The sequence below is a fragment of the Stegodyphus dumicola genome, chromosome 7, assembly GCF_044657685.1.
Source record: "Stegodyphus dumicola isolate Sdum_Otavi_A_Nest chromosome 7, ASM4465768v1".
NCBI classification, from domain to species: Eukaryota; Metazoa; Arthropoda; class Arachnida; order Araneae; family Eresidae; genus Stegodyphus; species Stegodyphus dumicola.
Genome location: NC_140774.1, coordinates 140541799 through 140557716, shown reverse-complemented (window position 1 = coordinate 140557716; position 15918 = coordinate 140541799). Strand labels below are relative to the sequence as shown.

At 32.3% G+C, this 15918-nt stretch overlaps 1 protein-coding gene across 4 annotated transcripts in view; it reads right to left on the bottom strand.

The window, feature by feature from the left end:
- The window catches only part of Cpes (Ceramide phosphoethanolamine synthase), a 161369-nt gene that overhangs the window by 130995 nt on the left and 14456 nt on the right, over positions 1–15918 (bottom strand). The window contains exon 2 of one of the 4 annotated variants that reach the window (XM_085820865.1): positions 7813–7890. The exons of 2 other annotated variants lie outside the window; for them this stretch is intronic. The gene's annotated coding sequence lies outside the window, so the exon portion shown is untranslated. Of the gene's footprint in view, positions 1–7812; positions 7891–15918 lie in introns of those variants that run through there. One more of the 4 variants, XM_085820868.1, reaches the window with a different exon arrangement.

The following is a 15918-nucleotide window of genomic DNA, read 5'->3' as shown; positions in this document are numbered from 1 at the left end:
CAAAAATATTTTAAATGACGCAAAAATTCACGTTTTGGCATTTTTAAATTTTAAGAAACCAGATATGTACAAATTATGAAATCTAACATGCTATACATTCCTCCTTTCTGTCTCTATACTCATATTCAATAAAATTTTGTATTCGTTGTAAGAATAACATACGAATAGTTTGACTCCCGTACGACAAAATTTGACCGTGATATTCGATATTAAAATCAGGAATATAATTCAGGGGCTGTTCGCGAAATGAACAGTGAAATGTTCTCATTTGCACATAAATAAATAAAAACTAAATACTGCTTGCAAAAAATTTTCTGATTTTAAGAGATGACATGACGAGCTTCCTGCGCAGATTATTGTGCAAAATATTGAGAATATTTTTTTTTTTCAAAATGAAGATCTTATTCAAATAATCTAATAGAATTCCTGTGATAGAAAACATTGGCAGGCTTCGTTATTGGCTCATGTCAAGTCGCAATATTATTTGCATAAATTAACAATTTTAAATGTGTACTTTTATGTGTACTATGAATGTTTTACATTTTCCAGATTATGATTCTAAAACAGGGCTTCTTAACCAGGGGGAGAATTCCTCCTTGGAGGGAAATTTCACTGATTCAATGGGGGAATGCGATAAGCTTTTTATTCACCTGTTATGTATTTAAGTTTAGTTTATAAACACAGAAAAACTTTTTATTCAAGTTTTAGTATTAATACACATTTGCTTATTTTTTCTTGTTTAATTCTTAATACGCATTAAAAAGAATCTAAATTTAAATAAATGTAAGTGTATTTTTGGAGTTCTGGATAGGAAGGGAGAGGGAATAACCGTCTAACAATGATAAAAAAGTTGCATGGGGCAAAAAAAAGTTTCAGAACCACTATTCTAAAGAAATAAAACTTCATAAGAATGTTAACGTATTTTTAGACTTTGAAAACTTAGAATTTACTTGTGAAAATTATTTTAGCGTATCAAATGTAACAAAATTATAAATAAAGATACTAGTAAACCCCAATATAATATCATTGAATAGTCACACAAAATAATATTATTGACACATAATATCAAGATAATATCATTATAACTCGCTTGTTACAAATAATATCATTAAAATGCACTTAAGGAAAAAATCAACCTCGATTCTAAATTATTTATCAACAGAATACTCAATGCAAATTCAAAATGATATCTAATATCACAAATTTTGAAATTAAATATCTCTATCAATTTTTGTCATACAGGAGTCAAATTCTTTTGTTTTATTTCTTATAACAAGTACAAAATGTTATAAATACAGGGTGATTCTTTTAGAACTGACCTATTTCTTTGGGCTGTAATTTTGTTAAAATGTATCCGATTTTAATACGATTTGCGGCAAAAGATTTAGGAATGCGGAAAATTTAGTGCTCTATCTTGATTTTGATATGCAATGCTGAACAGAAAGAAGAAATAACGAAAACTGCGAAATACTATACAACGAGTGATGTCTTGCGCTTATAAAACCGCAATGTGTCAGCAGTAATGCTTGCAATTTCCCTAGAAATATTACCTTCTAATTCGTCCAGTGTTCGTGGTTTATCGCGATAGACACAACCCTTCAAAAAATCCCATAAGAAGAAATCTGGGAACCATAGGTCTGGTGACCTCGGAGGCCACAAACCATTGGAAATAATGCGATCCCCAAAGAAACTCTTGATCAAATCCATACTTTGTCTTTACATCTGTTGCTCAAAAATGTTCTCACTTCAACAGTACGCAGCCCCTCTTGTATATCGGATGGAGACCTTACATGACTTCCTTGTACGGCCTATTAAATTATACACATTTTTTGCTTGGGCTTCATTTACACTTATTTCCTCAATTTTTATTAGAGATATATTTTTCATTCCGTCAATTCAGGTCTAATTTCGCGGCAAGGCAAAAATATGTAAAAAAGCAAAACATCTTCATTAAAAATTGTAAAATGCAGAAAAGCCTAAACACCAAATGCAGAAAAAAACAGTTAATTTTTTTTTACAATTTAATTAAAATTTGTTCGCCAAAAGAAGCAATTCAGCCAACGGGCGGGGAAACCAAATATTTTGTGCACAAAATTGGAAGTTAACTTTTGGCTCCACTGAGCAAAACGCTGAAATTGGTGCACCGACTGACTTAATTCATTTTCTACTAAGAGTTTCAAATGACACCTCGTTAGGCCTAATAACACTTTTCAATTGTTGATAATTCTGCAACTATTGCATGCAAATTAATTGAAGATCTAAAAACGTTAACCAGAACATAAGAACAAACTACTTCAATAATTTTCAAACAAAAAATATACAGTTTGCCAAAATATAATAATAAAAAAAAAAACTGAACTCACCGAGCCAGGTAACAGGGTGGAAATATACATAAGTTTGGCATGGTAGATTGCAACGAAAACGGGAGGTGCACAGCTGGATATTACAGCAGTGCCGTATACAAAATATCACTTTCTATGTCTACTAATTTTTGAGTTATTCGAGATACATGTACAGATATCACGAAAAAAATCTCTTCTGAATCCATTTTACAATCCGTTTTGGAAAACATAGTCCTTTATTCTATCTTTTAAAAAAATTCGTTCAAATGGATTCGAGAGACGTTAAAATGGATTTTTTTGTTGAAATATGACACTTGAAAATTTTCGCGATTACTCTACTTTATTGCTTCTTATAAGGATATAAAAAAAAGAGAGAAAATTTATTGTACGTGTAATTATTACTTGAACTAAGCTGTAATTTAAAGAGTACATCCAAGGAAATTTTGCAAATCATTTGATTTTGCGGTTTTTAATTTTGGCAGGTTAATGCCAGAATTTCCTTGATAAAAATTAAAACAGAACCATAAGAAAATTTTTGCTTATTCGAATTTTGTACCAAAAAGTAGCTTTTACAACTCGCAAGCTAATATGATTAAATGCAATACATAAAACTGTATATATATTACCTTTTCCTTAAGATTCAGTCTTCCACAGTATTTCTTGATTTGTAACTATTTTATTGATTTTAGTGATATTTCATTTTAGTGATTCAGTGGTTTATAAAATAATATTCATTGCGTGTTTTAAAATAAAATAATACATTCTCAGTTTGTAAATGCATCAGTTTAAAGAATTAAAATATACTGCACAGTTACAAAAGAATTCATGAGTTGTGACACAGCTGTTGTTTAGAGATATAAAGCCTCAATTTTAAGCGGCGAAAAATTACTCTGAATCCAGGAAGGAAGGAATCATAACTGATAAAAAGGAACACATATTTAGAAATTAAGTAAAAACTGCTGGTGACACGACGATAAGTGTAACTAAAGCAAAATACGATAAGAAAGTGATAATACAGCAAATGACTATGAATTTTTAATTCTTTTGTATATACACCGCGTGCACAAAAGTCCTTACTCAGCCTTTATTTTTGCAACCGTTGGTCGTAGACATACGTACACTCCGAATAGCAAAATATTTTAACCCTTTCGTCCCTAAATATGAATAACAGATTTTCAGAAAAAAACAAAAGAAATTTCTATTATTCTAAGTTTATTCTTGCACAAATTTACTGTAAACTGTATAATACAGGTGCTCACTGGTTTACTAACAAACATAACCTTACATTTAGTGAAATCCGCATGGTGTTATACACTGCAGTGTATGGAGGGATATCGTGGTACTTAAAATACGTAGTGCTACACTTTTCGTTTAGTTATAATGCTAAATGTGTCCTGCAGGAATTTTTTTAATATTAGTGGTACACATGTGTACCGTTCAGGAGGAAAGGGTTAAATGACGCAAATATTCATGTCTGCCATTTTTAATTTTAAAGACATCAAATGTATAGAAATTACGAAATCTTATTTATAAAATTTTATAATTCGTAATTTTTTATCCGGTCCCTGTACTTGTATTTAGAAAAATTTTCAACTCATTAGAAAAATAAAAGACAGAACGTTCGATTCCAGTTGCCTGATCACTATTTGTTCGATTGCTCAACCTATCATGCGTAAAACCTATCATTTGAAAAGACCCTTCGCGAAGCACCAATAAGCATGGGTCACGAACACCAGCAAAAATAAATACGTGCTCAGTCGTATTAAGGCGTCGTATTCACAGCCTTAGTATAGCTAACAGCCTGGCATAATTCTTTGCTACTACCCTTCACTACATCCACCAAAATAAGGAACCGGCAACTATGTATTTTTATATATTCTTATGTCTTTTTCTTCTTTTCGTATGCTGTAATATTTTGCATTTTATATCCCTGTATTACTTATTGTGTATAATGTTAAAATTTTTGCATTTACAAAATAATATATAGCTTTTGTATGATTTGTCTCTCTAAATATACTTCTGCCTTCTCTACGTCTCTGGTATACTTCTATACCAACAAATGTACTCTGTACTTCTCTACATATATTTCCATATCAACAAGCACAACTGTTCTATACTTCTTTACATATATTTCTATACCAACAACTCTATTCTGTACTTCTCTACACCAGCAACTGTATTCCGTATTTCTCTACATATACTTAATGCATTGTTCTGTTACACAAGTATACTGTTTTCATGTGGAAATGTTTATGTCCATATTTTATTACTGTGTATTCTGCTATAATTCATGCCTAGTTTTCGTATCTATGTAATAGTGCATCCGTGTACATTGAACTATTTTATTTCTTTAACTATTTTATTTCTTTCTGTGGATGAAAATAATATGTGAACATATTGCATGTCCTCCTTCCCTGTTAAACCTCATACCATTTAACTGGCCAACAAGCTTTTATCTTTAAATACACATTTTTGGTTTGCATCCCAAGGACAGATCCAGCGGATATGGCACAAGCGTAAAATTATAAGATTGTTCCAACAATAGAGCTTTTACCCGAAAAGCTAACTGAATGAATGGATGTGTGTTCTATTATTGGTGGCCAAAAAAAGCGTTCAAGATATCTGAACCATTGGCAACTGGTAAGTCCTCACGTTTTCCTCGGAAAACAGTTTGCAGATTCATGGTTTTGGTACACTGCAATGAACTTCACTTTCAATTTTTATGATAACTACTGTATTTTCACGTATTCCCACCCTTAGCATTTTATCACAATGTTTTGAAAATTGTTTAAATATTCATATAGTTTTCCTGCTCCTTAAAATGCTCAGACAGCGAATTTCTTTAAATTTCAAAAAATGGATTCGTCTACGTAGTGATGGTTTTCGTCTTATTAATTCATTTGCTCATGAAATTTGGGTGTATGGACTGTCATTGATGAAGCAATAACAGCGAAGAATTTCAAGAAAATAGGAACATTAAACCACCCATCACCTGGCTGCTTCTTTGAGCTGCCTTAACATGTTTAAGACAATCCAGCCCTCGGAGACTTTTCGGAGAGGCGCCACACCCTCCGATCAACTCACGGGGACTTGACATGTTGTCGTCATCCATCGCCGAGCCTTGACCGGGAGCCAACTTCTCCCCGGACAGCCCTTAATACCTACATGATAACGACCTCACATCCAAGGCAACAGACACGACAGTACCAGTAAGGTTCCTGCCAAGTCATATCATCACGATGGTTCTGAATATAATTAAGCAAAGGAAAACAGAACTGAACGATGATGGCGACGGCTTTCAAGCTGTGTGAGAAGAACAGACAACACTCTCAGCAGCACTAGATTAGCAGGGATTAACGGTGGATAACGATTAGAGCGAGCAACATTCAGGGTAAGGGAAGTAGAAAGGAAGATACCTTATTAGATAGTATAATAATTAATATTACTGCGTTTATAAGTATTCTTATTGGAATGTAGGTTTCATACAAATAAATAAATAATATTGCGATAATTACCTGTACTTTATTCATGGATACTTTTAATTTGATTCGTTTTTACTGTAACTGCATCCTTCGGAAATTAAATTATTCGCATAATTTTCCCCTCTCGATTTTTAATCGGTAAAATTTGTATAAAAAGGTAAAAACACGCGAGTAAATGGGGTAGTGTGGCTTCTTGACTTATTTAGTTAAGTGCTCATTACTTGCGTTCTCCTGGAAGATGTATTTCTATAGCTAATATAAATCGTCCAACCCGAACATTTTCGCGAAATTATTAATATGATACCCAGGCAGAGAAAATTTCGTGATTTTTTTTTTCCGACCAACGAAAATTTTACAATTTCTTAATTTTTGCTTTGCAATAAAACTGCTATCCTAATTGTAATCTATGTGAATAATTCAACAATGTGTACGCATTACTGTCAAAGATTAAGCAAATGGAGTTCTTAACAAAGTAAAATTCAGAGACATTTCTCGACATTTGAAAGTACTACTTAGATATTAATGATCCAAGAAATGTGAAAACACGTCAGGATACGACACAAAACAAAAACTTGCCTAGTTCCATGAATGAGATTTTACTGAGACAACGAAAAATGTTCCTCGAACTGCTTCGATCCTGCGCAGCTACGCTAAGAATGGGTGGGCTGCAGTAAAAATAGACATCGTGCCAGAGACGTGGAATGACTGTTGATTAACAAAGTTTTCAAGAGCATGAAAAAATAATAAATATTTCATTACCAGGAGAGGAAGATGTAAATTGTGATGAGGAAGTGCCCCATTCATCATTTTTTTTTTTTTTTTCGGCGCCAGTGAAAAAGAACATAACGTAGAAGCAGTTTCGACATCTTAGTTACCGTTTAACAAAAAAGCATATTAGCGGGTAGTAAGTTAAAATTTAAAGAGGCTTTTTAAGGAACTTCTGAACAGTTACAGACGGCCTCCATTGCTGCTCTGACTTTTACTTTTACTCCATGGCTTTTACTCTCTCTTGAATGCTATATTCAAGAACGCTTACGTAAATTAAAAATAAGCCAGTGTTTTAAAATGAAAGAAACGCACGTTAATGCCCTACTAAAGTTCGATGTTCAGATGCATCAAATCGGTGTTTCGGTAAATTTCTCGATATTAATAAAAAAGTGCACATTCAGGGACAAAAATTCATAATCATAGATTTTATTACTAAAACATGATTATAAGAAACTTGACTTGCTACTGGTTAAAGAAGAACCAAAAAAGCTTAATTAAAATAGTAGATGATTATAGATGACGGTTAAAGACCGGGAAAAGATTTCATAGCAAAAATATTAACAATTCTGGTAAATAAACGAAGAAAAATAGTAGAATATACTTATGCCTACGAACTAAACGAAGAAAAAAAGCAGAGAAAAAGAAAAACTGAATGCGGAAAAAATCCTTTCAATTTAAAAAGCGCAAAACACAATCCTTCTCCTTGAAAAGCATGTTATTGAAAATGGGTACCGCTCCAACTAAACAAAAAGAATAAATTACTTTCAACGTGGAATCTCAGTAACCTTTACCTAATAATTGCATAATAAATAAGAACAACTAAGAAAAGCCATGTTTATAATATTTAAAAAAGAACTTATGTTGGAAAATTAAATGCACTGTGAATGATCTAGCCTTTTAGAATCAACAATGATCTAGCCTTTTAGAATGAATTATCCTTCCGTCTTTGTTTTTCAGTATGAGAATATAAAGTTAATGCAACAAGGTAAACCAACTACAGGATTTACTCGACCTTCAACATAAAGTTACAGAACTGAAATAATTAATATAATTCCCCTCCGCTACTTGTAACTAGACGATTCAAAGATTCAGAATGTTTACAAATTTAAAATTCAAAGTTAATAGCTGATTCTGCTTGTCCAAGATTTCTAGTTTTTCAGTCACAGACAAATTCATTAGCTGGTAGTAATAACACTAAAGAGAGCAAAGAGAAATCTTACCAGTGTGTAGCAGGTTGAAAATGACAACCTTCTCTTCTAAACCTGGCTTCAATTTAAAATTCACTTCATTTAGATATTCTGTTGGAACAGAGCAAGTGCAAGAAACATTCAGCATAAAAAAGTGTTAATTAAAATAAACCTTAAAATCTAATATTTAGATCAATCGGTCACATCATCAAAGATAAATCATGTACATTTTCAAGGATTTTGAAAGTGTTAACTAATAAATTTTAGTTGATACTGTCGTGTTCATGCAAGGAAAATTATTAAACAGTGGGTTCTTTCAACTTCAGTTAACTTTAAGTTATTATTCAGTGTTATAGTCTTTAAAATACAAATATTCTATCAACTAAAAACCGGTTTGTTTGTTTTTTCTCCACAAATCACATTAGAAAAAATGCATCAGTTGACTTATGGAACATTATATGTGTATATGAAATAGCCCAAAAAACTTGCAACAGAAACTTATGAATTTTAAGCAAAGGTAAAGCATAGTTATCTTAACTTAGTACATATTCTAAGCAAAAACCATTATAAACCGGAAAAAAAAAAAAAAAAAAAAAAAGAATATTGCTTAAGTGAAATAAGAACGTAACATAACATCAGAGTAATAGTCTAAGAAAATTGTTTATCTCCCTTGAATATACTTTGTTATTTTTTTCCGAATGGCCGAACAATTTCTAAGAGATTAGAATTTAAAAATTTCTAAGAGTTTAGAATGTCATTAATAAATTTAAATTTAAGAGAAAGAAGAGAAGGTGTTAAAAGAAAAGAATTTTTTTAAAAAATGCTTTTTGTTTAGAAAGAAATAATTTTAAATACACAAATACAAATCTTTTGTCCATTTTTGTCATATAACCAAAACTTTAAAAATATATATATAAATTTTAAAAAAAGTCTAAAAGCTTTCAGATTTTATATCACGCCCAAAGGGGCGTCTTTTGAACGTTTTGTGTGTTACCTTTATTTATTAAATATCATGCTCTTGGCACTCATACCATAAAATTTAGTTCAACAGCAATATGACAAAATATTTAAAAGAGCATATTTTTAGAATTTCTGATACACAGTCTCGCGTGCTGGGGATAAAAATTTTTTCTTTTTTCCGTACAGTGTTGCCATTGCTCGCTTTGTAATCGTTGAGTTTCTTAATCAAATACTCATAAATACTTTACAAAATATGAAATAGATAATAAAACAAATTCCAAATTTAAGCTTTCAGATGCCCATATTCGGGTGGAGACGTACGTTATTCAAACTTTGATGGCTCTAGGTACGCTTGTTTTATCACAATGTGAGAAATATACATATATTTATGCAGATTCTTCATTATTTAATTTCTTTAATACAGGGCTCTAATATTCGGTGGCAACAATTTAAAAAGTGATTCACATTTTATAGTGAATCAAGGCAAAATACCAAAACGAAATTAATAGACCTTCTCGGAAAATTGCCCCTTTGGGCAAAAAATCTATGAAGATATTATAACTTGTATTGTATATAATAGAGACTCGAAGAAGAAAATTTTCCCCTCCGTAGAACAACTTAAGTAAACAAATGGAACTAACACCAACAGCCCCAGAAAACATTTTTTTTTAAACCACTTTTCATCAAAGATCTTAACTTAATACATATTCTAAACAATAATAATTATAAAACGAAAAAAAAAAAAAAAGAAAATTTCCCAAGTGAAATAAGAATGTAACATAGCATCAAAAATAATAGTTTAAGAAAAATTTTTATGCGCCTTGAATATACTTTGTTACTTTTTTGGGGAAGGGGGGAAGCTGACACGTGCCCGTTAAACAACTTTCTTATTGTTTTAACTTGCCTTTTACTCTGATCTATAAGTAATAACGGCCCAGGTTAGTGTGGCTGATGTCATACCGATGGGCTCGGGTTTGAATCCCGAAGAAGGCATAGATGTTTGAAAGTATGTACTGTCTTAGCGGCAAGAGAGCATAAAAAAAAAAAAAAAAAATGCATGGCGAGCCGAAAGTCCTCTTGAGAAACTGGCGATAGAGAAAGAGGATTGGAAGTATGGAGGTAACTCCATGGTTGGAAGACCCCTCATATCGCCGCCTGGTGTTCTCCTCAAAACTGGAGCAGAACTGCACATTTAGTGCGGCGAGACTATCTGTATGACCAATAATGAAATTCTGGTATCCCGCCCACTTCTACTCGTTCATATGGTAAAATATATCAAGATTTTCTGTTGAGTGTAGATGTCATTCATGGATGGATTTGGAAGACAGAAGTCCTTTTGACCAAGCCGTTGTATCACTGTTGGATGAAATTCAACTTAAGGATACATAACCATGCATATATTTCTGCAAATTTCAAAAATTTGAATTTTTAACGTTCATTTATTCAATTTTAATACAAACATCTGGACTTTATTAGATATATCTTTCGAAGCTATTATTTCTCTTAAATATAATTTAGTCTTGAAAGTACTACATTTGCTCGCATTTTGTATATAAAACTGCTTGACATGGTAATCATTAAGACACAATAACACGCCGAATAAATACTAATTCAGAAGTCAAACAACAAAAATCAGCGTTATACCTACAAAATTTTCACAGGACTAGTTTCGATGGTTTTACCGAACCATCATCTTCAGCTGCAAAACCGCAAATGAACAAGATAGGAAATAATGATTAGATAAGATAAGAAAGCCTGGACAAGAATAAGCAAGTGGCGCCATCTGTTGGCGAAACCAGAACTAAAACATAATTTCTCTAAAAGCCGAAGGCAAATTTGGATTGGAATTAGTATCGTTAACTAGAACAGAAAGACTTTTATGAATGTGAAATGCCTCTAGAAAATCCAGTTCTCCAATGGAAGATGTTTTTTGAATAATTTTGGCAGCAGAAAAATTGAAAGTGTGATTTTCGGACCAACAATGCTGAGCAACAGAAGACCTCTGTGTTTCCTTTTTTCTAACATATGCCTCATGTTCTTTGACGCGAAATTTTAAGGCTCTCTTAGTTTGGCCAATGTAAATTAAACCACACTGGCAAGGAATCCTATAAATATACCCCAGGAATTCATATCCGGAATGGGGTCCTTGAGTATAGAAGTTGGAATTTTATTGATGGGAGAAAAAACAACCCGAAAGTTAAATTTCTGCAAAATATGTGCAACTTTATAGCTAATTGATGGAAAGAAGGGAATGACAACAGAATTTTTATAATCTCTAAAATAAGAGTGTGGCTTTTAGTGTGTTGAGATGAGAATTTTTTTAACTGCTTGATTATAAAAAATTCTCATCTCAACACACTAAAAGCCACACTCTTATTTTAGGAGATTATAAAAATTCTGTTGTCATTCCCTTCTTTCCATCAATTAGCTATAAAGTTGCACATATTTTGCAGAAATTTAACTTTCGGGTTGTTTTTTCTCCCATCAATAAAATTCCAACTTCTATACTCAAGGACCCCATTCCGGATATGAATTCCTGGGGTATATTTATAGGATTCCTTGCCAGTGTGGTTTAATTTACATTGGCCAAACTAAGAGAGCCTTAAAATTTCGCGTCAAAGAACATGAGGCATATGTTAGAAAAAAGGAAACACAGAGGTCTTCTGTTGCTCAGCATTGTTGGTCCGAAAATCACACTTTCAATTTTTCTGCTGCCAAAATTATTCAAAAAACATCTTCCATTGGAGAACTGGATTTTCTAGAGGCATTTCACATTCATAAAAATCTTTCTGTTCTAGTTAACGATCCTAATTCCAATCCAAATTTGCCTTCGGCTTTTAGAGAAATTATGTTTTAGTTCTGGTTTCGCCAACAGATGGCGCCACTTGCTTATTCTTGTCCAGGCTTTCTTATCTTATCTAATCATTATTTCCTATCTTGTTCATTTGCGGTTTTGCAGCTGAAGATGATGGTTCGGTAAAACCATCGAAACTAGTCCTGTGAAAATTTTGTAGGTATAACGCTGATTTTTGTTGTTTGACTTCTGAAATGGTAATCATTCCTTTCTTAAGATATTTGACTAGATATAACAGGCCTGACATAGGAAACGACTTCAGAGTATAAACTTGATACACTAAAGACTTTAAAAAGGAATGGTAAAGGATTTAAATGCCGTACTTTACGATAAAACTAAGTGCATGTATTTTAAAGTAAATATGAAAAAATACCATACAAACTAAATAAAGTTTTGAAATGTTGAGCTGCGCATATTAAATGAATATGATTTTCAAAACGACATTTTAAAGGGAAAACATTATCTTATATTCAAGCCAATACAGCATTGCAAGTATTAAACTTTCTTACGTAGTAATAAGAAAATAAAAACGTTTATGAAAATAAACCATTTTCAGGTTTAAGTTAGCAAATGTAAAATATAAGGAAATTGGGAAAGGAAGGAAAATTGAAGTATCATTTTTTGTCCTTGATCAATAAAATGGAATGAATTTGAGAATGGTAAACAATTCATTTCCATTAGGAATGGAAACGGCATAATGAAAATAAGGTTTATAATCCGGAAATGTACAGAAAAATATACATATTAGACTTTCTTTCCAATTATGATAAAATAAAAAATACCTAAGTAAGTAAATATTGAAAACCAACCAAGTTTAATAACCTAAGCGAAATAAGTCATCTTACTGTTTTTTTACATATACGACAGTTATCTACTTTCACAAAAGCAGATAGCATTGATATCTTTGTCTTCACCTCTTTTTGAATAAAACGCTCCCTACAGCAATAATTCTCAGTCTTTTATATATTACATATACTCTAGAAACACTATATGTAACTAAGCTATCTCTTGAGTAATTAGGAACTACAGTTATAGTATTCAACAATGGGAATAAACAGGGCTGTTTGTGGGACCCCCAAAAATTTCCTGAAACTTTTATGGACTTACTTTACCGACATTTTGAAGTTGCGAGAAGGGGGGGGGAGAGAAATGAAAAATTACAATTATGAAGTATTGAATGACATAATTATAAAAGTTCAATGAATTACTTTTTTTGCAAAATTAATAACCATAAATTTTCAAACATATAAACTACTACATTTTATGTAAATATTTTAAATTACCTGAATTAAATCTTAAAAAAAAAATTATCTAATTTCTGCTGCTTTTTTTTATTTTCTGATGTTTGTGGGCTTGTCTTTCTTTTGTGGTGAACTTCATAATTGCAGGAAGGTTGACTTTTATTTTCCTCATTTACAGTTGAAGAAATTTCCTCGAGAACTGCACATGCAGAGGTAGAAGCAGTTTGCTTTTCTGCTAATGTAGAAGGTTTTTCAGATACTTTTATAGGTGACTCATATGAAATACATGTTTTTAAGTCCTCTTGATATGTTTTCCAACTTCTGTTCATATTCAGTAAGAGATCTTTGTAAATTGGATCAGTCATTGGATTTTTTGAGCCATATTTTTCACATGAGGTTTCTTTAGAAGCCATTAAATCATATTTAATAGTCTGCACTGCATCTAGGGAATCAATCTTAAGAGAGGTTCTATAGTCAGTGACAAGTGTATCCATTAAGTTGAATGCACTTTCCACTAATGGGCCATGGAAGCAGCTAAGGCAGACTTTGACCAATTTAGCCAATGTAGGATACTTATAATCATTTGTTAAATCATCTTTTAAATTAAAAACTTTAGACCAATATTTATCAATTGTACACTTGACTTGATTTCCACTTTCATCAGATGTGTAGAGCATTTCTTTGGTGATATCAATATCACTCTGGTATAACCTTATTTCAGCTTCTACTTTTGACTTTTCATTATCGCTAAAAATATGGGACATAAAAGATGATAATTTTTCAAAAGCTAATATTGTACTGGTTTTACCTCTTACCTCTGGATCTAATGCTGTAAAACTAATTAGATATGAATTTTTAAGGGGTAATTTCTGTTTCATATGCTGTGCTGTATTAGTATAAGCTTTCATCAGAGAAATTTGGAATTCTTTTGCTATTGGATGATTTTTTGATAATTTCTTCAGGAGAGTGGAAGCTTCTGCACCAGTAAATATTACTTTGCTAGGTAGATGGAATTCTGGAATTGTGATATCAACCTTTAATAAATCATTATAAGATGTGCACTCTATATTTTCTGGCTTCATAAAAAAAGAGAAATATTTTGCCATCAATTTATAAATACTGGAATGTATTAAATGAAGCATTGGTTTTTTTTGTTTCAAATAATTTAATATATGTGTTGAACTCTGGTAATACTGCTGAATATAATGCCATATGCAATAAAGTTTAGTTTTGCATAACAAATAACCAATAGTATTCTTTTTTTCCGAGCTAAAGCATCCTTTGCGAGTTGTTGGGAATGCAAGCAAGAATACACCCCTTCAACAATTTTTTTCTCAGCTGCAGAAATATTTCTTTTATTGTATACAGTTTCAACATAAGAAAAATAATCCCCTTTATCAGTTTTATCCAAGTAGTGAAAATAAAATGCAATAAGAGCATCCCACAGATCTTTGATTCTTTCTAAAACATATAAAATGTACACCCACCTATGGTCTGGTCTCTTCAAGGTCTTAAGTTTTTTAATGACAAGGGATTCACAGATTTTGAAAAAATTTTCTCTTTTACTGCAGCTTTTCATATCAAAATAGATGTCATCAAACAAATCTTCTAAGTATCTATCAAAACATGAAGCAAATTTTTTTGCACAGTTATTAGCTGTGTGACATGTGTCACCATCAATATCTAATAAGTGGGGTGCTTTGTTTGATCGTAGTCTGGTTTCAACACCCTTTTTTTTTCCCACGCATGGTGTTACATGAGTCCATCAATATACTAATTAAGTTTGCCCATGGAATATTATTATCTTCAATAGTATTAACAACTGCTTTAAAAACAGCTTCTGAATTGCAAGATTCCATCTTTGGAGATGCAAAATGATGAACTACAACTTCATTTTGATTGTTGTCATAAAACTGCACCAATATTGCCAGTATACTTTCTTGAGCATTGCTAGTACTTTCATCCAAATTTAGAGAAAATGGAGTCTCCTTTAAAGTTTTAATGATATTTTCCTTAATAGTTTTTGTGAGCCCATATTTCATCTTATAACATGCAGTAGTCCTGGACATTTCCAACGAGTTTAGTGCGGTCTGATCGCGGCTCAACTGTTTGCAGAGTTCAATTAAATTGGGAGCTACATTGAAAGAAAGAGAATTCTCGGCGATTTGAATATTTTATGTGCGTCACAGTTTTAGAATGATTTGTGAAAGCCTTGAATCCTTCCCCACCATACTTCAGCAGTGAGTTACAAAAAACACAATATGCTTGTCCAGCAACATTTATTTTCTTGCACCATGTGCCCATGGTATCCCCATTACCATCTCTCCGTTCAATCCAATTCCACCTAAATGCATTCCGTACACCTTCTTCTAATTGTATAATATCACTATTTATATCGAGAAATTTCATAGTGAAATTCTCTTGCGTACATAAATAAAAAAAATATTTCAATAAACGAAACGAAAAATTTACACGTGCATCAATAAATGAAAAGAAAATTTTACACAGCGGAGGAAAAAAAGTTGAGAAGCGATCAATGACAAATAGCTAATACGGCGAAAAATCCCCCTTCTCTACTTATTGGCGCCACGCCAGGAGAGATAAGACCTTTGAACCCAGAGTCACATGATCGCACGTCTGGTCGAAGGAAGTCTCTCCCTTTTTTTTCTGCCGCGCCTACTTGCCGAAAAGAATCCAGAAGAGAATGTCCGAGAACCGGGGGAATGAGTCATAACTCGCAATAAGGAAAGAACAAAAAAGAAATTTTCCCCCCCTTTTCACGCATTATCACTGCCTTTGGAGAAAGAAAGGAAAAGTTTTCACCACACACACTGACCTTGCGTTTTCTGCTTTCAAAGCAAATAAAATTACCCAGATCAAAATAAATAATTCATTATTATTCCTACTTCCTTTTGAACTACGATCCCCGGAATTTCCGAGTATCGAAGTTCAAAATCCCCGGAATTTCGGGGTTTTTCCCGGAGCACAAACACCCCTGAATAAATTAAAATGTATATAAACACACAGTAAATTTTTTGTCATAAATTACTCTGGTCTTTGCAGAGTTGCGATTCATTACAATCA